The following is a 24871-nucleotide window of genomic DNA, read 5'->3' on the forward strand; positions in this document are numbered from 1 at the left end:
AATCGCCTATTAACTAGAAACAGTAGGAACTATGACTTTGCAAAAAAAGCTTCTTTGAAAATCCTACGGTGGAATACTGAAATCACTATCGTTTATACGAGGGCGGTTTGATAAGTAGGTACCCGTTTTCAGTTTTTTTTAAGGTAGAAAAATAAATACACTATGTATTTTCTACATATTTTTTTAGCTCTATATATTTTTGCCAACGGTATTCCGGTTTCAGCAAGCTGCCCAAAAAATACGATTTCTGAAAGTACTGAAAATGGACCTCTGTAGTAGCAATGACCTCTACGTTAAATGCCTACTTTTTCCGCCATGCCACTTTTTCAGATTTGGAAGTTTAAAATAATCGTATAGACCAAATTTGTAGAATAGCGTGGGTGCGCCATCAATTCGTAACGTAATTCTTTTGAGGGGGTAGATAACAGAGGTGTGACAGAGCGGAACAGAAAACTCTACAGACAGCCAAGCTAAGCTTGCCACTGTCCGAATGGCTCAATTACAGTTAATTCGCAGCGTACACACATTGGTAGCGAGGTGCATGCATGTGCTGCGTTCACATTAATGTATGTAAATGCATGCGACCGGCCGGCCGCGGCCGCCCGCCGACGCTCACAATATTGCGACATTAAACGGAATATGGCCGACGAGACAGACAATTTCGACAAAAGTCGGCATTTGCAAACGTTATACAGCCACTCATCTACATTTAACAGCATTTTCGAATAACCATTAGCCGTCATATTTAGAAGGATGCAGATTTTTTCATGTAGATGTCTTACTTAATTCATTTGGATGTTTCTGCAACTTATTTTTATCGCGATGGTTGCGTATTGTTCTTCAAATTGTCAAAAATACCAAGCATGTATTTCTCACTCCTGTACTTTTATTTTTAATTTATGTATATCTATCAAAGAGGATTACGGAGTTATATCTATCTTTGATATCTATGAACACTTGTAATCTCAACTTTACAATAAAATAGTAAAAACGCCAAGTGCGAGTCGGACTCGCGTACCGAGAGATCCGTACATTACATAATTTTAACAGGTATTTTTTATGTGAAACGTTTACGATTTATGACGTATTAAAAAAACTACTTACCAGATCTCGTTCAAACCAATTCTCGGTGGAAGTTTGCATGGTAATTGTACATCACATATTTTTTTCAGTATATCATTCTCTTATTTTAGAAGTTACAGGGGGTACGCAAATATTTATTTAGTTTAGAAAAAAATGATATTAGAAACCTCAATATCATTTTTGAAGACCTATCCATAGACACCCCACACGTATGGGTTTGATGAAAAAAAATTTTTTGAGTTTTCAGTTCCAAGTATGGGGAACCCCCAAAATTTATTGTTTTTATTTTTATTTTTGTGTGAAAATCTTAATGCGGTTCACAGAATACATCTACTTACCAAGTTTCAACAGTATATAGTTCTTATAGTTTCAGAGAAAAGTGGCTGTGACATACGGACGGACGGACAGACAGACAGACAGACAGACATGACGAATCTATAAGGGTTCCGTTTTTTGCCATTTGGCTACGGAACCCTAAAAAAATATTATTACCAACGTAATAAACTAGTAGGAAGTAACAGGAAATTTTCTTTCAGTATTATCATTAGCAAGTAGCATTTAAAAACCAATTTAACCATCGTTTTTAGATTTCCCGCTTGTTACTATTTTTGTAGAGTTTTTTGTTGTTGTTATTTTTCACCACCAGCTGGTAAAGGCTCTCATGATTGTTCAAAAACTGATAAGAAAGTTGCATTTTATCCACATGTGGGGTAAAGTAATCAGATGCAAATTACGAGTTATTTCTTTCTTCTTAAAATTGACTAAATGATGATTATAAATGATAAATATTTAATTAAGTTCATTTGTATTTGACATCTTACAGTTAATATTTTCTTCGGGTTGGTGTGGTGAAAAATTGTGTATTGCTAGCTCTCCTTAAAAAGTGTGCTAATAATAAACACGGATAAATTGGTTCTAGCAGGTGTGTTGCATAACAGCGAACTTCTTCAAAGGCCCTCTACGTATTGGATATATATTCGGAATATATAATATTCTCACGCACGCTTATCAAATGACCGGGAGTACGGGGTGTATGTATATGGCGGTTTTCAGAAAAAAGCGTACCATTTACTTTTTTTCGAAAACCTAACGACTCTTGGGTAATTTCGGCTAAGAATCGTGAGGACCATTGATTAAAACGAAGAAAAAAAGTGTCCCGTTTTTCAAGCAAATTTTGGATGTCAGTTTTGTGACGATCCATACAAAATATATGGTAGGTAACAACAGGCGGTCTTATCGCTAAATAGCGATCTTTTCCATACAACCTTTTATATATATATATATATTTAAATATATATCTTTTCAATTAAATATATACTCTACGTCGTGTTTTATCAGGCTGTCAAAGAGAAGGCAGAGGACCGCCAAACATGGAAATTGCTCCACCGACAAGAGTCTTACTCTTAAATACATGATGATATAAAACTAACTAAATTAGGCTAAAATATTGTAACTTTATAAAATTGTTTAATACAAAACTGTAATAGATATAAAACTAACTAAATTAGACTAAAATATTGAAACTTTATAAAATTCTTTAACACAAAACTGTAATAGATATAAAACTAACTAAATTAGACTAAAATACCGTAACTTTATAAAATTGTTTAACACATAACTGTAATAGATATAAAACTAACTAGATTAGACTAAATATCATTGAAATATATTTGAAACTAAAGTTGAACCTAGAAACAAATTTAATAGCAATAATGTAATAACTAATAACAGAAATTGTATTTATCTTAATCCAGGTATATAAACCTGAATCTCATTTTTGTCCTCAATTGTAAAAATATTATTCTAGTTAACTCGCATGACATAAAAATGTACATCTGGTCTCCCGCGATACAGGCCTAGCCTAGTGCGGGGACTCCTGGAACCTCCGAATGTCAAGTCAGTTATGCACCAACTCTTTTCAGTAACTTGTGATATGAATTTACTATGTACTACAATTGTATTCGTTCTGTGCAATAAAAACATTTTTTATCTTTTTTTTATCTTTATATGATAATGATATCTTTTCACCACACCAGCTCGAAAAGGCTCTTTTGACTGTTCAAAAAACTGGACAAGTGCGAGTCGGACTCGCCCACCGACGGTTCCGTACTTTAGTATTTGTTGTTATAGCGGCAACAGAAATACATCATCTGTGAAAATTTCAACTGTCTAGCTATCACGGTTGATGAGATACAGCCTGGTGACAGACAGACAGACGGACAGACGGAAAGCGGAGTCTTAGTAATAGGGTCCCGTTTTTACCCTTTGGGTACGGAACCCTAAAAACCAATGAGAATGTTGCATTTTATCCGCAAGAGGCAAAGTAATTTGATGCATTTTTTAAATTGTTTCCTTATGTTGGCTGTTGTTGTTTTGTTTGATGTTTTACAGATAGTATTTCCCTCGCGTTGGTGTGTGGAAACATTTTGTGTTTTACTCGGTGGCAAAATTTGTTTAACCCGCACTCGCAACGCTCAAGATTCCATTTTTCAAACCACTCGCTACGCTCGTGGTTCAATTTCGGCCTCTTTCTCTTGCCCCGGTATCAATATTAGCACGAGCGGCTAAACAACAACTTTGCCACCTTGTAAAAAAAATAACTATTTTATCTTTGTAGCAAAGATATATTAATTCAGTCAGACTAAAATGCCAGTCGATATTTCTTACCAAACCGCAAGTTTTGTGCATTAATTTTTTTTTTTTTTTTTTGCTGGGAATTTTATACCATTACTTATTTAATATTATAAATGCAAAAGAAACCATGTCTGTCTGACCTCTTCACGCTTAAACCGATATTAAACTGTTTTAGATGAAATTTGGTGTAAATAGATATATTTTAACCAGGGGAAAGACATACAATAATTCTTATCACAGAGATCTAGTAATAAAATCTATGCTAGTTATAAAATCATTTAAGAAAAATATCACTTTTGTTCCTTTTTTTAAAATCATCTTTAGAGAGTAAATCAACCTGTAGATGTATTGCAACGTTTACGTAAACAGCCTATAACGTCGAGGGCAGAAAGATCAACCAGGGCTGTTATTTGATCGCCTATGACCGCTTCGCCACAGACGGCCAATATAAATTTAACTCCTGCTAAGCATAGCTCGCAGTATCCCAGGGCCAAGTTATACTGGGAAACATCTCATAGCCGCGATAGAATATGAATCGAAAGCTCTGAAAGCAACACGGATTGACCGGTCAGTCTCGTGTCGTTTTGAATCAGAAATTGACTGCCGAGTCAAAAAATGTCCTCAATCCCAAGAGTCCGTCGCGGATTTAAAAGTTTGAACTTCAAACTGGCTACCGGGCGTTTTGGGCTCAGGTGGACGTGTATGGGCTAAAATTCTTTTAGTTGTCTTGCTTTTTGTCCCCAAAAAATGTGACGCGGAGTGGAGATTTTTGTATGAGATGAAATTTTGTTTTTAATTTTTCTCGTGTAAAATATAATCTACAACTAGAAAGGCATCCACTAGACTCGACTTTTTTATTTAGTTGATATAAGACACAAATACAAGCGTGACAGAGTGGTCAAAAACAAGACAACGAAAAGAATTTTGACCCGTATAATACCCGCACCAAATGGCATTGCTGTACTCAAAATTGTATTCCTCTCCATACAAGCATTCCCAATAGAAAACGGATTATCTAAGCCTCTAAGGTTAACTTTGCAGTGACTTGAAGAGAACACGCACAATTTTCATAGAAATTTGACATTAGTGATGGCAGTGCCACACTTTCTCATTGCAAGTGCCATGCAGTGTTAGCTTGGTTCGACTCTAGGGGCTACCGCGAACCACTTTGTTCCTTCGTTTGTCTATTTACCTCAATCACTCGAATATACAAGAGCGACAGAGAGAGAAATCGTTCAATGTTTAACTTTCGATTTTCGCGGTAAGGCACTGGATGTCTACATAAGGTAGGTACCTATTAGGTATAGCTTATGTAGCTTTGCAAACATTGAAATGAAAGATCCAGAACATGGCCAACACTTAAAAACGTTACAAGGTTGTTTTTATATAGTGACCTGGTAAGATGTTTAGTTTAGCATATAGGTGTAATCAAATCTGCATAGTACAATCTCAAATGCAAACTAGGTACCTACGTTTTGTACGTTCCAATTTGATCAAGTTGACCCATGTTGACAATATTGGCGTCTAAGGCGATCTTTACATTGGATGCGGACTTGCGGAGTCGCACGCCGCTCCAGTGTGCGAGCGGGACATCACTATATACGCACATAGCGCTGTCACGCTCATACATTGGAGCGACGTGCGAATTCGCATCAGTGTGATAACCGCGTACAAGCGTATCGCCCCAAAATCAGTATTTTTCAATATCTAAGAACAACTAGACCTTCGTCTACAAAGATAAATATAGGTATCAAACGGAACCCTATGTATGGCCCTAATACAAAGGCAGGGGCGGTTTCCTATTGAACACCCCCAAACAAAATAAAAAATTAGGAACGCAGTCACATTGGTTTACGTAAAACGTCTCGTGGAACTTGGTCATGAACCAACTGTTGGTCATAGACCAAGTGTGTCAAAAAGGCCGAAGGTGCGAAGGCATTTTGTATCCACCCAGGGCTGATCGCGGCGCGTTCCTATGGAAGGCCCAATGCAGAGCTGCAGCATACCGGAGATTGAAATCAAACCAATACCTAGTCAAGTGAGCGAGGCCGACGGCCAAACTCCGCATGGGGCCGAAGCCCGAAGCCTCCGATCGCGGCGCACTTCTGAGCGTAGAGGCCAAATGCAGAGCTGTGTTTAGCTAAGATGCCAATCAATCGCTCCATAGTGTCTCTCTGTGGCACTAATATGTAAGAGTGATCGAGATAGATTACCGTTTCATTACGAGATAGGTTACCGCTACGGCGTAAACGATTGTCATCTTGGCTAGGCCAGGCCCTCAGAGCTTGGAATTGAAACAATGGCCAACTTTAAGCGAGGTCGACGGCCCAAATCCGTATAGGGCCGGAGGCCCGGAGCGTCCGGTTACAGCGCACTTATGTGCGAGACCGAAGGCAAAGCTGCAGGAGAGCAGAGCTTGGAAATAATCCAATGGTCAGATGTGAGCTAGACCGAAGGCCAAGCTTCCGCATACTCGTAAGACCGGAGCTTCTGTGATTTCGAAGGCCGAACTGAAGGAGCTACGAGCTCCGCGTAGGGTTGATGCCTGCGGAGCGCGTTTCAAATTACGATACTGATTCATCATCATCATCATCATATATTTAAGAGTTATACTCTTGTCGGTGGAGCGATTTCCATAAGTGTCGGTCCTCTGCCTTCTCCTTGACAGCCTGATACGACACGACGTTGAGTTTTTCCTTTACTTGATCTATGTGTGTTCTCCTTGGTCTGCCCCTCCGCCTCCTTGCCTCAACTCTCCCTTCAATTATGTTCTTGATAAATTCCTCGTGTCGTAGCAGGTGTCCAAGCATCTTTCCTCTTCTATTTTCTATGGTTCTCAACAAACTCCTCTTCTCTCCTACCATGCGTAAAACCTCTTCATTTGTTTTCTTCTCCGTCCAACTGACCTTTGCCATTCGACGCCAGCACCACATCTCAAAAGCCTCCAGCCTTTCCCTATCACGTTGCCTCATTGTCCACGTTTCGCTTCCGTATAGTGCTATACTCCAGATGTACACTTTTATGAGCCTCTTGCGTATATTGCCTGATATTCGGGCTTTAAATAGGCACTTTTTTGTGTTAAAAGCGTTTTTAGCCATCGCTATTCTGGTAGTAATATCTTGTGTACATCTGGAGTCACTAGTAATTATGCTGCCTAAATATTTAAATGATTTGACCTGTTCTATGGTGCTATTATTTAAAATTATCGGGTTTTGTCTTTGGTCTTTATTTGAGGTATTTTTCGAAGTCTGTTTTGAAGCTATAAGTATCTTAGTTTTGTCTTGATACTGATTCGATAAGACTAATTTTCTGCCCGTCTTGCATGATAACTCTTCAGAAAGGAACATACATAGGTTAGGTTTTCAGTGGCATTATATTAACGTAGTGGGAATGAGTTCCGCTGCAGGATGATAATGATAAAATATTGGATTGGACACAATGTATTGGTTTGATTCTATGGTCTAAACCGAAACCCGAAACGCATTAGCAGAAATTGCTTTCGCTGTCTCTCTCTGTGGTCGCTCCCTCATGACTGAGGACCGTGGTCATCAGTGGATGTGGATGCTCCACACCTGGTTCTTGTGATCTGCCTCCATCGGTGCGTGTCCATTGCGTCTCTGACGACCGAGCAGAAGCTGGTTAAGGATGGGGCCCCTTTTACTTGATGGCTCCATCTAGTTGGAGACCGTCCCCGGCCTCGTTTGACCTCCGTGTTTCCAACAATGATCAGCTTTTCAAGGCTTTGATCTCCCCTCCTCATTATGTGGCCGAAGTAGGACAATATGCGCTACTGGCAGACTGTGGATAGGCGAGTTTGGACACGAAGCTGTGAAAGGATCGATACATTGGTGCGCATGTCGGTCCAGGGTATCCTCAACATACGCCTCCAGCACCACATCTCGAATGCATCGATCCTTTGCCTTTCTCGGGCTCGTATAGTCCATGTTTCCACGCCATACAATATGGGGAATACTAGGAGCGCGTACTAGCCGGGTCTTGGTGGCGCTGGTTATACCTCTCTTCTTCTAGATGACACTCAGGCGGGTCATAGCGTCCTTAGCCATACCAATACGCCTTTTTATCTCCGGTACGCAGTCGCCATCATTTCTTTTCGCTTTCGTTGTACGAAGATAGATATGTGATACCATAGAGTAACTTATACTAGAGCGGTACTGTCAAAGCAAATTTTGTAACCCCAGTAAATTCACTGCCATCTGTCGATACACTTTAAAACTAAAAATAAATATTTATAAAAATACGATAAAATGTATTTAAATATGGATAAATGATTTTATTATTTGTTTTTTATATGATTTTGACCCATGTTCTTTCACTGGTATGCGTTAAAATTATAAATAACAAACGAAACAGTCAACGCCCTGTATACGAGTGTAGGCCAAAACTAGTGGCGCCATCTGATCGAGAATCAAATTTTCGTGATTTTCGAGGCCCGTTTTTTCCTTAGACTGTATCCATCTATTACGGAGTTATATCTATCTTTGGTGATACTGATACAACCACGATACAACTTCAGTGTCGTGAAAGAAAATTGGAGGGTGGTAGACTCCACAGTACTTTCAGCGCCCGACCTTTCTCAGTACGAGGGCAGGGCACCCAAGGTGCCCGGTTCTAGAGCGCTCACAGCGCGCCCCGTACCGAGAGTGCCCACCGTGCACAATGTTACGTAGTACGAGGGCGCCGAAGGCGCCCGGTTCTGAGGCGTGCATATTTAGCGCGCCTAGCACGCACGTTGGGCTTCGCCGGCCTATTTAGTATTGTGATTTTGGTTGACCGATCTGACTCTGTTGTCGCCGGTTGCCGTTGTCACCCCCCTGGTGCCTGGTACCCGGGGCGGACCGCCCCTGCCCCCCCCCCCACCTTTACGTCGCCACTGGGTTTGGACATATTAAAAATGTATGGAGACTATGGAGTGTATTCATTTTTACTTCTGCTATACTTAAAAAAACATTATTCAAATTAAGGGGGTCCAAATAAATTACGAATTTTCGACGGTTTCTTTTCCCGTTGTTTCTCTAGACTGGTAAAACTTTAATTATAGATACGATTTGTTTGACAGTAATTTTACGGTCTTATACACAGGTAAGGCACTAGCACTCTTCTTTATAATGTACGAGCAACTATGTAGATAGAGGTTAGTCAAATGCTGAAAGCGCCGCCACAAACAAAGAAGTAATGCGTTTACAAAATGCCTATATATAATAATACTTATAGGTAACTGGCTTTCCTGAAATTCACATCAGTCATCATCACTAACATCTACATTCCCAATGAGTCCCGGAGGAAAACTGCAGAAAAGCATTGAATAAATATAGCTGCTGCATTATTATACTGATACATTTATACGTGGATCGCTTTGTTAATCACTTTTCGCATATTTCACACAAGTTTTAAGACCGGATGAGAGAAACAAACAGTCAAAACATGGCTGAATTAACGAGTTTTTTCCCCCTAATATCCTAAATGAACCAACGTGCGCCGAAAACATTGCAGTCTGCATAAAAACAGGCAACGGACGCCCCTCAAGAGATAAAGGCCCGCTATTGTTTTATTTGCCGTCGCTACCACCATTAACGAACACATTGTGATGGTAATTGGTGAATCACTTTGTCTAGAGAGGTACCTATTTGGTTCCGTCAACACTGCCAAACTGAGAGTACAGATTTGCAACTCCGAACAATGGATCACTTGGCATTATTATCGCAAATAATATATTTACAATTACATACATAGCTCGCGGAAAATTTTGTTATAATTGACGAAAAATTGTAACAATACCTACACTGGAGAGGAAGGGAGGCAGCTAATGCAAAATCCAATGAGAATGAATTCTAGTAGAAAAATCATTCAAACACTATTAACCTTGAAAAACATTTTGAATATGTAGTATTACATGATTATATCGTCTTAAACAACTCTACATTTCATATAAAAGGCCAAACGACTGAAATTGAGCATCGTACGTGATGTCAGAGAGGTTATGTTCGTGACAAACAAAAATACTAAGGCGTTTACCTCGTGTTTTCTGCAGTCCGGAGCCAAAAAGCACTTTAAAAACACACAAATTTATTCACGGTAAGGCTATTTAGTAAATATTAGTTAAAAACAGGTTTGTATCACTAAATAATAACAAAATAAAACAGAAAACATTGAAAGCGAACAAGAAGCGCGACACGAAACGGCAAGCTAAAGCAGCAGCTGACTAAGAATTCCGAGCGCTCTAACATTTGTAGAGCGTCTATTTTGCCGTCACTTGTACATTTAATGGTGGACTAACCACATCGTTTTATTGTTTCAAATAATTGTTATATTTGTATTAACAGCAGCACTCATTACTAATAAGAAATTGATACGTTTAATATATTAAATTTTTATGTAATTCGAACTAAATATAAGTTTATTTACGACAACAAAGCAACACCTCTCTACTTTTTATAAAAATAACTTGATGCTAATGTTACATTTACAATATTTATCGTATGGCTTCGTTATATGTCACTGGATACAAAAATAAACTTAAAATTAAAATTTCGCCCTACTCAGGTAAGCAGCCGCTTCTTCATCATCACAATAGTCTAAACCAGATCATTGAACATATTTTTTCATAATGATAAAATTCCAGTTAATTTTTACCCCACGACAAGGTTCAGCGTAGGGATGCGCAACGTGGAGGAGTAGTGTGGGCGCGCACCGGGCGTCAACGGCGTTGCCCTCTAGCGGGCATATTGTGAATTATCGATTCTTGCGTGCCGTCGAGCCGCCGCGCCGCGCCCGCCATTGGCTATACTCATTAATTGGTTTATGTAGCTTGTTCGTAACATGAATTCAAATTTAGCGCGCTTTGGGTCTAACTAATGAACAGAGCGATTGTTTCTAGAATACAATACAAGGAAAATTACACATTTCATATAACGAGATTTGATAATATACTGTTCAAGCGTTCAAACTTTATTCGCCAGCTAATGTTATGAATAAGATGAATAAATACTAATGGTAACCAGCGGGGAGGATATAACCAAACGGAGTAGCCATTAACAGGCGTTCCCCTGTGTCGAAAATAGTCGGCCAATGGTCATACACAATGTGACGTTTATCTGGCATGGCTATTTTTACGTTACGTATACATTTGATGTTCCCCTGCCCCGCAAAAATCGGCAGACTTTTTTGTGCAGAAAATTGCAGGTACAGTTTTTAAAGCCAATACATCCAGTTTACTGAAGAGGTAAGAACCGATCTGCCAGTGTCCAAAGTGACATTTCTTCGCTTCTTGATAATCAAAAAACGTCAATTTTGACACTTAGGTACAGATCGGTATCGTACCGTGACTTCTTATAAGAAGCATTGTTCGAATCTTCTCAAACCAGTGCAAATTGCAATAGAACAAAACAAACTTGAAGTTCCCGCTGGTGGCTTCGATCAAACAAACCTTTGTTTTGTTACGATTAAGTAGCAGTATCAGATTGCAGTCCATGTCGGACGTCCGGAAACTGGCAAAGAACAGAAGGAACGATGCTGAGCTATCTTCTACTATAAGACTAATATAAAGTAAATGTACGTATTGCTGTCTTGTTATGTATTATAGACCTGTACCAATAACTTCTGAGGTTATAAGAATATTAATGTTGCTTATTTTTTATATATAGTTTCCAGACCATATACTAAACCTAAAAATAATATTTTGTGTCATCCTAGGTATTTGCTTAGGTAGAAATTTAGGTATTTCTTTTTTCAATCAGCATTCTGTAAAAAAAATATTCGAGACGAAATTCTTTGTTTCCCTGTAAAGGCAAAGTGGCTTCCGACGTACACACGCATTTTGTGTCATTTTCATCCACGGGTATAATGGCATTTAATAAATACCTAATATTGATCCTAAAACGCCTAAAAAAATATTAGTCGGTAAGTGAAGTGTTGTACTTTACAGAACATTGTTATATGTTATTCAAACAAATCTGTGTCAAATTCATCCACCGCTTTTATTTAAAAAAAATTTTTTTCTAATTAACACCCTGTATCTGCCACAAAAAAAAAATCATATTATAAAGTTTACGTCTATAATATTATAATACCACATTGAGACATCATTCATAATTTGGGTCATTTTGATCCACGGTTTTTTTTCTATCTGGCAAAATAAAACTCAATTGAGCAAGAAGGGCGTGCGCGGGGAAGGGTACCTACGCGGGTGGGGTGCTTATTATACTTGCCGCAATATCAGCTGGCGACTGAGATCTTTAATACTATCTCCTTTACCCTTGTTAAGTTAAGACCAACCAAGAGATGGCATTATGAGCTGTCTCGCCACTTAGTTTTGCGATACAGTGTATTTATTTCATTCGGAGGCATAATTACATTGTCTTATCAATCTTACCGTAGTAGGTATATAAATATAATTAAAAATAAACTGTAGGCTGCACTCCTCATACTGACCAACATTTGTGACGTTCCTAATCAAAAGGTACCACTTTCTCTGACAGGTTATTTGTATAAAGATATAATCAAATTTCGTCTTTATGGTAAACGACAAAGTGGTACCTACCTTTTGATTGAGAATGTCACATCAGCGACTTAAAAATTACTTTTGTTTCGATTTTTAGTAGACTTTTTAAGTTTATTTTAAGACTCAATTTATTGTGATTTTTGTTATGTTTAAGCGTGGCAAGCAACATTAATTACATTGATGATGATGTTCATTAAATACAATATTTTTTCATACTATACTGAACTGTCACCCTATACGTGAGAATGAACAGCGCCCTCTTGACAATGATCATATATTACTGGTCAGGCTTTAATATGTGTCATAATTTAGTAAAGTCCCCTTTGTGGATTCTAAGTTTCCGAGTTACAGCAGTTTAGTGAAAGCGTTTTTTTTTTTAAATATAAATTAAGGGTTGAATAAAGAGGAAAGAAAATTTGATTATTTTTGCGCTACGACGCACGGTTTAGGAGATACAGCCCTATAAAGTTTTTTTTATTGTTTTTTTCTTTTTTACATTGTGTTTTTTGTATATTACTTTGAGGTTTCATAAAGGGGAACGAAAATTTAATTATTTTTGCGCTACGACGCATGGTTTAGGAGATCAAGCCCTATAAAAAAAAACTTTTTTTTTTGCGTTTTTTTTTGTATAAATTAATGGTTACATAAAGGGGACCGAAAAGTTGATTATTTTTGCGCTACGACGCTCGGTTTAGGAGATACAGCCCTATATAGATTTTTTTCTTTTTCTTTTTTACGTTTTTAAATCTTAATTAAGGGCTTCTTAAGGGGAACGAAAATTTGATTATTTTTCGCTACCATGCACGGTTTAGGAGATACATCCCTAAAGTTTTTTTTTCTTTTTTTTGTCATTGCGTTTTTTGTTATTACTTTGGGGTTTCATAAAAGGGAACGAAAATTTTATTATTTTTGCGCTACGACGCACGGTTTAGGAGATACAGCCCTAAAATGATTTTTTTCTTTTTTTCTTTTTTGCGTTTTTAAATCATAATTAGGGGCTTCTTAAAGGGGAACGGATATTGATTATTTTTGCGCTACGATGCACGGTTTAGGAGATACAGCCCTATAAAGTTTTTTGTTATTATTTTTTTCTTTCTTTTTCTTGTGTTTTTGTATATTATTTTGGGGCTTCATAAAGGGGAACGAAAATTTTATTATTTTTGCGCTACGCATGGTTTAGGAGATACAGCCCTATAAAGATTTTTTTTTAAATTTTGCGTTTTTTTAAATATAAATTATGAGTTGCATAAAGGGGAACGAAAATTTTATTGTTTTTGCGGTACCACGCACGGTTTAGGAGATACAGCTCTATAAAGTTTTTTTTCCTGGTTTTTTTTTGTTTTTTTTAAAGTATTAATTACGGGTTTCTTAAAGGGGTTTTTTAAATTATTTTTGCGCTACGACGCATGGTTTAAGAGATACAGCCCTATAAGGTTTTTTTTTTAATTTTGCGTTTTTTTTTTAAATATAAATTATGGGTTGCATAAAGGGGAACGAAAATTTTATTATTTTTGCGCTACGACGCATGGTTTAGGAGATACAGCCCTATAAAGATTTTTTTATTGTTTTTTTTCTATTTTTCTTTTTTACATTGTGGTTTTTGTATATTACTTTGGGGTTTCATAAAGGGGAACGAAAATTTTATTATTTTTGCGCTACGACACATGGTTTAGGAGATACAGCCCTATAAAGTATTTTTTTTTATTTTGCGTTTTTTTAAATATAAATTATGGGTTGCATAAAGGGGAACGAAAATTTTATTGTTTTTGCGGTACCACGCACGGTTTAGGAGATACAGCTCTATAAAGTTTTTTTTTCCTGGTTTTTTTTTTAAGTATTAATTACGGGTTTCTTAAAGGGGTTTTTTAAATTATTTTTGCGCTACGACGCATGGTTTAAGAGATACAGCCCTATAATATTTTTTTTTTAAATTTTGCGTTTTTTTTTAAATATAAATTATGGGTTGCATAAAGGGGAACGAAAATTTTATTATTTTTGCGCTACGACGCATGGTTTAGGAGATACAGCCCTATAAAGATTTTTTTTTTAAATTTTGCGTTTTTTTAAATATAAATTATGAGTTGCATAAAGGGGAACGAAAATTTTATTGTTTTTGCGGTACCACGCACGGTTTAGGAGATACAGCTCTATAAAGTTTTTTTTCCTGGTTTTTTTTTGTTTTTTTTAAAGTATTAATTACGGGTTTCTTAAAGGGGTTTTTTAAATTATTTTTGCGCTACGACGCATGGTTTAAGAGATAAAGCCCTATAATGATTTTTTTTTTAATTTTGCGTTTTTTTTTAATATAAATTATGGGTTGCATAAAGGGGAACGAAAATTTTATTATTTTTGCGCTACGACGCATGGCTTAGGAGATACAGCCCTATAAAGATTTTTTTATTGTTTTTTTTCTATTTTTCTTTTTTACATTGTGTTTTTTGTATATTACTTTGGGGTTTCATAAAGGGGAACGAAAATTTTATTATTTTTGCGCTACGACACATGGTTTAGGAGATACAGCCCTATAAAGATTTTTTTTTAAATTTTGCGTTTTTTTAAATATAAATTATGGGTTGCATAAAGGGGAACGAAAATTTTATTGTTTTTGCGGTACCACGCACGGTTTAGGAGATACAGCTCTATAAAGTTTTTTTTCCTGGTTTTTTTTTGTTTTTTTTTTAAGTATTAATTACGGGTTTCTTAAAGGGGTTTTTTAAATTATTTTTGCGCTACGACGCATGGTTTAAGAGATACAGCCCTATAATGATTTTTTTTTTAAATTTTGCGTTTTTTTTTTAAATATAAATTATGGGTTGCATAAAGGGGAACGAAAATTTTATTATTTTTGCGCTACGACGCATGGTTTAGGAGATACAGCCCTATAAAGATTGTTTTTTTTTAAATTTTGCGTTTTTTTTAAATATAAATTATGGGTTGCATAAAGGGGAACGAAAATTTTATTGTTTTTGCGGTACCACGCACGGTTTAGGAGATACAGCTCTATAAAGTTTTTTTTCCTGTTTTTTTTTGTTTTTTTTTTAAGTATTAATTACGGGTTTCTTAAAGGGGTTTTTTTAAATTATTTTTGCACTACGACGCATGGTTTAAGAGATAATGATATGTTTTTTTTTTTAATTTTGCGTTTTTTTTTAAATATAAATTATGGGTTGCATAAAGGGGAACGAAAATTTTATTATTTTTGCGCCACCACGCACGGTTTAGGAGATATTATATCTATATATATAGCTATAATAGCTCTATAAAGTTTTTTTTCCTGGTTTTTTTTTTAAGTTTTAATTAAGGGTTTCTTAAAGGGGAACGAAAATTTGATTATTTTTGTGCTACGATGCACGGTTTAGGAGATGCAGCCCTATAAAGATTTTTTTGTTGTTTTTTTTTTTCATTGTGTTTTTTGTATATTATTTAGGGGTTCCGTAAAGGGGAACGAAAATTTTGTTCTTTTTGCGCTACCACGCACGGTTTAGGAGATATAGCTCTATAAAGATTTTTTCCTGTTTTTTTTTTGTTTTTTTTTAAGTATTAATTACGGGATCCTTAAAGGGGAACGAAAAATTGATTATTTTTGCGCTACGATGCACGATTTAGGAGATGCAGCCCTATAAAGATTTTTTTTTTGTTTTTTTTTCATTGTGTTTTTTGTATATTAGTTTGGGGTTCCACAAAGGGGAACGAAAATTTGATTATTTTTGCGCTACGACGGTTTAGGAGATACAGCCCTATAAAGTTTTTTTTGTTTTTTTTTTTCATTGTGTTTTTTGTATATTACTTTGGGGTTCCGTAAAGGGGAACGAAAATTTTATTATTTTTGCGCTACGACGCACGGTTTAGGAGATACAGCCCTAAAATGATTTTTTTTCCTCTTTTTCTTTTTTGCGTTTTTCAATCTTAATTAGGGGTTTCTTAAAGGGATTTTTTTTAATTATTTTTGCGCTACGATGTACGGTGTAGGAGATACAGCCCTATAAAGTTTTTTTGTTATTTTTTTTCTTTTTTTTCATTGTGTTTTTAGTATATTACTTTGGGGCTTCATAAAGGGGAACGAAATTTTTATTATTTTTGCGCCACCACGCACGGTTTAGGAGATATTATATCTATATATATAGCTATAATAGCTCTATAAAGTTTTTTCCTGGTTTTTTTTTAAAGTTTTAATTAAGGGTTTCTTAAGGGGAGCGAAAATTTGATTATTTTTGCGCTACGATGCACGATATAGGAGATACAGCTAATACAGCCCTATAAAGATTTTGTTTCTTTTTTTTTCATTGTATTTTCATGTATGTCTTTTGGGTTACATAAAGGGGAACGAAAATTTTATTATTTTTGCGCAACGACGCATGGTTTAGGAGATACAGTCCTATATATTTTTTTACAATGCATGTGCTCGAAAAGTGCGTTTCCTACAGAGCCATATCGTGCGGAAAGTACTGCTTTTCCGCACTAGTGCTTTTTGTTTTTACAGTACATATGGTGCTACTTTCTCGCACTAGTGCGGAAAAGAGCACTTACCGTGCATATGTCGAAAGTTTAAAGGGCCATATGTACTGTAAAACGTACGATACACGTGCGAATAAGTAATTCGCAACTCGTGTCGATTTAAAACACTCCTTTTAATAATTAAACTTATTTGCCATGACATGTTTTTTTATTTACTCGCACAATGCATAGTAAAACATTGTATGATACACGTGCGTAAAGATGACTTCCGCACTTGTTGCATAAATAGCAATTTTTTTTATCAAAGAATGAAAGAAAGTCATCGTATTAATAACCAAATTTTACTTTAGTGGTACATTTTCCCTATCACTGTCACAAATGTATGTGGCGTTCACGTAAACGCGATATTTTTAAGATTTCCCTGCGCAATGTTGCCAGCTCGCTCGCAAATCAAACATGTACTTACAGTTCTTTTGCATAATGGTGACATTGTACAATATCTATGAGTTTTAAATAGGTAAAAGATAATTCGACGCATTCTTTGCTTGCTTGTTGCTTGTTGTTGTGTTGTTTGCGTAACTTCTTTGAATAAGTTGCGTTAATTTGGCGCACAGGCGAAGTAAACATGCGTTGCGTACGGCAAGGTCACGCCGCGGCCCCACCCTGCACGGCCTCCGTTGCCCATTCAGACCGCCCGCTAGCTTCGTTTGAACGCAAATAATATTTTTGTAATATTTGTTTATGCAGTGGATGCAAGTGACACAAATTCATACATCTTATTTATCTTGCATTTCAAATTAATAAGATGTAAACTCTAATATCTTTAATATTCTTTTGTAACGGTGACTGCCTGTTACAACAAAATCATCAAATATCTTATGAAGCTATGCCTTAATAAGACACAAAATCATTTAATGGACCTATTTAAACGATTAAATTCGACCTAAGTAATTTTTTTTAACTCTAATTTTTTTTTGTGTCATTTAGAATATTATGACATAGTATCAGATTGCAGTGGACGTAATTGACACAAACTATGTTTTCACACTAAAAACACTATCCTAAATGCAACACAGTTACATGTGTTCTCTCGAATATTTTTTTCTCCAAGATAATTCAAAATAAAAAATAATTACCACAAAATAACAAATTACTAGAAAAGCAAATTATATATATGACACAAAACAAAATGTAAGATTTACATCTTAACAAAGTATTCATAAGCGAAAACAGAATTGACTTTAATATTTTTATAACCTAGGGGTCAAAATATAGCCAGCGGTACAGGTCTATTACCTATATACAATTAGTTGAATTTGGGCAAAACACTGTAACGATTATACTCAATGATAACCTTATCATATACCATATACAGTAGGTATATTTTTTACCAATACGGTTAGGCAACCATTACCTAAATAAAATGTTTGTGCGTCGTATCGTATAATATTGTCGCGTCTTTGTCTATAGTAAGTACAATTTTTCGGTAGTTCAAGCTCTATCATATTGAACTATAATAAGTCAGAATGTGTAAGTATTACCATTAATTATGTGCTCTATTACATTCATACACTATAGGCATACATAGAGTTTGGATTTTTGAAATATAACGCATGAATAAAACTTAGATTTTGTAAAATCTTATTGTGATATATGGAGTATGTGCTTAAATATACGAGAAAAATACTGTTTTGTTTGAAGGTTCCATTTTTCGGTTTTTCGTTTATATCTCGGAAACTATGCGTCGTCTGAGCGACATGGCCACTTATACAAAATAAAAAGTGATTTTTTTTTCAAGTCAATTCAAGTTTTCGATATCTTGTATAGTTTTTGAGATAACCGCTCTTGTAGGTTTATTTAGGGCTCTCATTTTTATATTGATTATCTACATCAGTGAAGCTGCTAGGCCGGGTTTGGTAACGTTTTCGTATAAATCGGGGGTTCTGAATTCATTTATGGTATCAACATTGACACCATTCCTAAGTAAAAACAAAATTTAGAAAAATGCTTTTTTAGGGTTTCGTACCCAAAGGGTAAAAACGGGACCCTATTACTAAGACTCCGCTGTCCGTCTGTCCGTCTGTCTGTCACCAGGCTGTATCTCATGAACCGTGATAGCTAGACAGTTGAAATTTTCACAGATGATGTATTTCTGTTGCCGCTATAACAACAAATACTAAAGAGTACGGAACCCTCGCTGCGCGAATCCGACTCGCACTTCGCCGGTTTTTTTACTCTTAACGCTTAAACCACTGAACGGATTTCTTTGAAATTTGGTATATTAGAGATTGTTTGAGTCCCGGGACAGTACATAGGATAGTTTTTATAACCAAAATCAACTTTTGAGGGTGTGAAGAGTGGGGTGGAAGTTTTTATGGGGAATCAGTAACCGCTTAACCGATTTAAATAATATTTGGGATGGTCTACATGTTTTATTTAGTTGAAAATGATACCAAGTATGACTTCAAACCTAAACTTAAACAGTATTAACCTCAGGAATTCAACTTTGGCGAAGAAGCTGAATTCCCCTGACACCAAATTTCATGATTGGGTATGATTTTTGAGATAAAAACTATCTTATATCCTGTCTCGAGACTTAAAACATCTCTATACCAAATTTCAACTAAATCGGTTCAGCGGTTTAAGTGTGAAGAGGAGTTTAAAAAAAGGTATTTGTTTAAAGTTTATATGTTTTTACTTCGGAATGGTGTCAATGTGATACAATAAATGAATTTGGCACTCCCGATTTATGCGAAAACGATACCAAACATGGCCTAGTAGCTTCATTGATGTAGATATCAAGATAAAATTTAGAGCCCCAAATAAACTTTCAATAGAGAATATCTCGAAAACTATTCAAGATATCGAAAAATTTTACTGAATTAAACTTGTAGCAAATTTAATCAGCTTTCGTTTTGTTTAAGTAGTCATGTCGCTAAGATGCAGTTTCCAAGATATGTAAAAAACCGAAAAATTTAACCTTCAAACCCCCTTCTCCCCCCCGCCACCAGGGTTACCGCCGGCGACTTTCGATATGTTCATCTAACTAGTCCAAACAAAGTTACGTAGTCAAAAATTGTGTTCCTAGCATTTCCCTCTATATCTTGTTATTGCTTGGCCTATATGTATTATTAAATCATACTAAAGTGTATTGGGTCTGCTATGAGCTTATGTTATTGATTAAAATCTCTCTTTAAAAATCCATTCTTTTTAATTTGCCGCGTTTTTCTACTGACAAAGTCGCTGTGCCAGAGTATAAATTTATATTACATCCCGACGGGCCTTTTCAGCGTTCGTGGTCAACGGGTGACCCTTAAAGCCTAAACGGGTGAGCCTTAAAGTTTATAGTTTATTATGGTTCGTTATTTTTATATGTGGGTATTTTTACACAATGTAGCTTTTCTTCAGTCTCCCGTTGACCACGAACGCTGTATAGGGTTCGAAACGACGGGATGTTAGTATAATTTCCGTTTTCATAGTTTTATTTCATGAGTAACTATCGCGGTAACCGAAGACAATATTATTCAGTAGGTTAATTAGTATAGTATAGCAACACATGGAATATTACACCGGATGCCTCAACGCAATGCTATACTGTGGTAAAAGGCTAATTTAATCAATGACCGTATTTTTATTTAATATTAACAACTAGTATCAAAATATAAATAGTTTGATGGCTAGAGGTGCCTTGCTAATAATAATGATATATATTATCTTATATTTTTAACAGAACCAAACGTTTTAAATAGTAGATCAGACCAGACAGGAGACTTAGGAGAATGAGGGCAAAATCACTACGGAGTGGGAGCCCGAACTGCTCTCTTGAAGGAGTGACCAGACTCAACACTAGATAGAGATCGAGAAATTGAAGGGAGGCCTTTACCCAGCAGTGGAACACGACATGCTCCAAACAATAGGTACCTACGGAATGTTAGAATAATAAAGTCTAGAAGCAATTGGACCGCGAGCCAGGCGCAAATTTCGTCAGTCATCGCCTCCCGGGCGAAAACTCATTTAGCGGTTAACGGCTATGTATGATGAACCCTCGTGAACGTCAGCTGCCGCTCCGTTGGTGGGTTGAGGAATGGCAGCCACCGAAACGCGTAACACGGTCTTTCCGCGATACAACCGGCTGACGATTTGTTTTATTAACAATAGCATCTAAACTATCATCTGACAAAGTATCAAACGGGAGGCGATGACGCCGATGACTGAAAGAATTTTCTTTTTTACATGTTCATGTGACCAGCTGACGGTCTTTCCACAGCGATACAATCGGCTGACGATTTTGTTTATTCACAATAGCATCTAAACTATCATCTGACAAAGTATCAAGCGGGAGGCGATGACTAAATTTTTTTTATAGACTATTTGCTGCCATTCCTCAACCCACCAACGGAGCGGAAGCTGACGTTCACGAGGGTTCATCATACATAGCCGTTAACCACTATACTAGTTTTCGCCCGGGAGGCGATTGGTCATGGAAATCTGTTTCTGGCCCGCGGTCTAAATGTTCTGGCAACAGCAGTGAAGTCCTTAAAACCTTGTTACTGTGTCACAGCATCCATGCGTTGAAGCATTATCTCTTTTTTACTGTATTATTTTTTAATATTTAGCATATGAGGAGAAGATAGTCGTATTTTGGAACACGTCGGCTTTAGGTATTTATCTAGGTTTCTAGGCTTTATTATAGCGTGTGCAGATAATTTCGAAGCAGCTGCTATCAGCTTAGCTATTTCTGCAGTTGAGTGTACCTACACTCAACTGCAGAAATAGCTAAGTATGTGGTGTGTTCAATACTTGTACGTAGTTAGGTACCTACGTATAAGTATTGAAGACGCCTACACCAAACGTTACCCACCTATCATCAAATCACCCAAAAAACTTAAAAGCTAATTCAAAACACAAATGGAACTTAACACAATTTAGTAATACAAACAATATGTGCCGGTTGATTTGTTCCTCTTGCCTCCAATGCCTCCTGGAGGTGGGCACTAAATTGGAAGGGAGGCGGCTGATATTTATGCACGTTAATAAGAAGCCAGCGCCAGACAATGCTTCCTTACCCATTGCAACAGACGTATAGAGCAACTTACGACAGGCCAGGAAATGGTTATTTCGCAGCGTACAGAGGCATTATATCATATCCATGGATATTATGCTCCAGAAATAACGTTTTACAAGAACATTCGGTTTCCACTAAATGTTTAAATTAATTATATATGTAATTTAACATAACTAACATCCAACTAGGTTTTTTTCTTTAGTGTATGTTATCTAGATATCAGTTTATAATTATATTCATGTTAGCGTCTGCAAATGCTTTATAAATATAAAAAATGTTTTTATATTTAAAGAAGTGAAAGGATTTTATTAATTTGCTTTTTTATTATGATTTTGACTCTTTGGCGTAAGAGTGGTTATTCATATGTTCGAAAACTAACTAATAGTTTAAATTAGAAAGCTAAAACTTGGCGACCGCGCTGGGTTGAACTATGTACAACAAAAAGATAGTTTATTTAAATCCTACAGAGGTAATAAATTTCAGTCTCTAGTGTATCTGTGTCCAACGTTCCACGTGGTTTTTTTTTCAGCGGTCCGGACCTGCCTATCGAATGTGCATTTGACGCATCAAAATGGTTTCGAAAACATGGATGCTCTCGCTCGCTGTGGATGCGGTCAACAGCGATAGCAATGTTGACAATTGACATAATTCTGAAAAAGGGTAAGTACTTACTTAATTTCTTACAAGTATCTTCAATACCTAAGCATTGTATTATTTAGGCTCGGAAATTTCTCTCGGCATCGTCTCGGAGATTTCAGGAAATTTTCACAAAAAATTATGTTTCGATTATGAAATGGAAAACTTCGTTTCCCGTACAAAATATGAGAAGATTCCGAAACCAGTACATGTGGAACTTTCGCAATTATGGAAACTTTCCCGAGTTCACATCAGTATTTTCAATCCTTTTAACGCGTCTTACGCGCCCTCGAACACGGCACGGCGCAGCGAATGAAGTAGGTACTTACTTACACACTCTCGCGTAGCAAGCTAATATTTTTAGTAGCCGAGGATCCATCGTGACGTTGAGAATAACTCGCATAAGACTCAGATGACCAGGACGAATTCTGGTATGGCCAAAAAAAAAAACATTCCACCCCATGGGAGCGTATGGATACGCTGGTAAATATTACTAAATACGTGGTATACGTTCCATGGTATACTCGTTTAGAAAAAGCTTTTTCAAAATCGGTTTGTGTGAAAAAATATCCATAACGCCCGAAAATTCTTTATCGGCATGTCCAGTCGAGTATTCGTATTTATTCTATAAACACTCGTCAGAACTGCGGCGCGAACATAGCAAACAAGATATTTATTGAAAAAACACTCGGAGATTTGTATGTGATGTGAACAGTGAAGGTGTTTATTACACTTTTTGGATGGCAGTTAAAACTTTGCTGTTGTTGAGATTTGCATCCTCAGCGCTAAAGAGTACTTAGGTACTATAAGTTGTCGTGGTTGGCGAACCTACGCTATCAATATAACTTACGACATTTGCGAGTAAAAGGGTTAAACGAAAAGAAACATTAGTTACTATAGAAAAGGCTTCACTAAAAAATCCAAATCGGTTTTTGCTCTTCTTACTTATCTATTCGACATTATCTTTTTATACATTACATGCATGGGTCACTCAATAAGTTTTGAAATAAACAAAAACTATTCAAGATTAGCACTATTTATTTTACATTTTTTAAATACTCTCCATCATTCTCTATACAAAGTTCCATTCGTCTAAACCAACTGAAAACATTTTTGCCAGTCTTGATCCGATAGGTCAGAAATCGCAACTTCATAGACAGCCACGGCTTCTTCAGCGCTCGAAAAAAAATTGCCTCCAAGATGTAGGATGATATTTACGCTCCCCGAACTAACGCCTAGGAACTTTTCAATGTCCGTATACGTAATTCGTGGGTCTTCTCGGACCAACATTTCGGTAGTCCACACGTTTTCTGCGTTACTGCTGTTTTCGGGCGACCGCTCCTTTGGTCATCTTCGTGATTAGTTTTACCCCTTTTAAATTCACTAAACCACTTAAAAATTGTTGCTCGGGATGGAGCAGAGTCCCCTAATGCTGATTGTAACCGTCGTAAACTTAGTTGTTCAGTTAAACCATATTTGAAATCATAAAATATCATATCACGCAAATGTTCGCGGTCCAGCTCAATCGTTTCAAAGAAACACCGTGGGAACGGTCATAATATAATGACTGCAACATTGTTATTTTTTTAAATTTAGCTACTGTCCGCGCGCCAATTCCGTGCATTCGGAGGTCGAGGAAGTGGGGGGGGCGCCGCGCCCGTACGTACAAAATTACACCAGTCACCATCACTCTGTCATGACGCCCAACATTCCTAACATTCCTCGGCCGTGCACGGAATTTGCGCGCGGACAGTAGTAAGGCCACTTGTGTTCTATTTGGTTTGGGTTCGAGCATCTCAAAACTTTTCGAGTGACCTACGTACTAGCTTTTGCCCGCAACTTCGTCTGCGTGGACCTAGTAACCGCCGTAGAGTAAGAATAGCGCCTGGCCTGGATAAAGTGTAATGGAAATATTTATAATATTATATAAGTATAATAAGTATAAGTATGGATGTTAGTATGTGGCTTAAGATAAATACGGAACCCTAAAAACCGACATTAAAAATACCAAAACGTTTGTTATGACAGAATTTCTTTGTCATTTTGTACTTAAGCAAAAAAACTAAAATATTGATTTCCAAGCGATCATCTAGATTCTAAACAATATTAAAATTTATCTAAGCGCAGCGAAGTGCTTTTCAAAGCTTATTCAATTATACTTACCTATTTTGATAAAATAACATATATTTCAGTTTTATTTATTAAGTACTATAATATATTCGAGTTAAGTACTAGGTATTATTAACCAGTATCGACTAAACAACTTTAAGTGTGATTTTATATAGGTAATTATAAAACAAATTGTCAACCTCTAGTATCAAGACTACATGTATTTAAATTCTGATAAAGTGTTGCGAAACAAGGAATTACACGATGCCGGTTTGTTTGAGGAAATATTATTTAAATGAAGATTTCCAAAGCGAAAAAGTTAGGGGAGGTCGAGTCACATTATGCATCGCGTGCCTGACACACCACGCGTG

At 36.6% G+C, this 24871-nt stretch overlaps 1 protein-coding gene across 5 annotated transcripts in view; it reads right to left on the reverse strand.

The window, feature by feature from the left end:
• The window catches only part of LOC134740986 (protein muscleblind), a 496603-nt gene that overhangs the window by 191323 nt on the left and 280409 nt on the right, over positions 1 to 24871 (reverse strand). For 2 of the 5 annotated variants that reach the window (XM_063673687.1, XM_063673686.1), the window contains exon 1: positions 9751 to 9937. The exons of 2 other annotated variants lie outside the window; for them this stretch is intronic. The gene's annotated coding sequence lies outside the window, so the exon portion shown is untranslated. Of the gene's footprint in view, positions 1 to 9750; positions 9938 to 24871 lie in introns of those variants that run through there. One more of the 5 variants, XM_063673683.1, reaches the window with a different exon arrangement.

This window comes from Cydia strobilella, chromosome 4 (genome assembly GCF_947568885.1).
Source record: "Cydia strobilella chromosome 4, ilCydStro3.1, whole genome shotgun sequence".
NCBI lineage: Eukaryota > Metazoa > Arthropoda > Insecta > Lepidoptera > Tortricidae > Cydia > Cydia strobilella.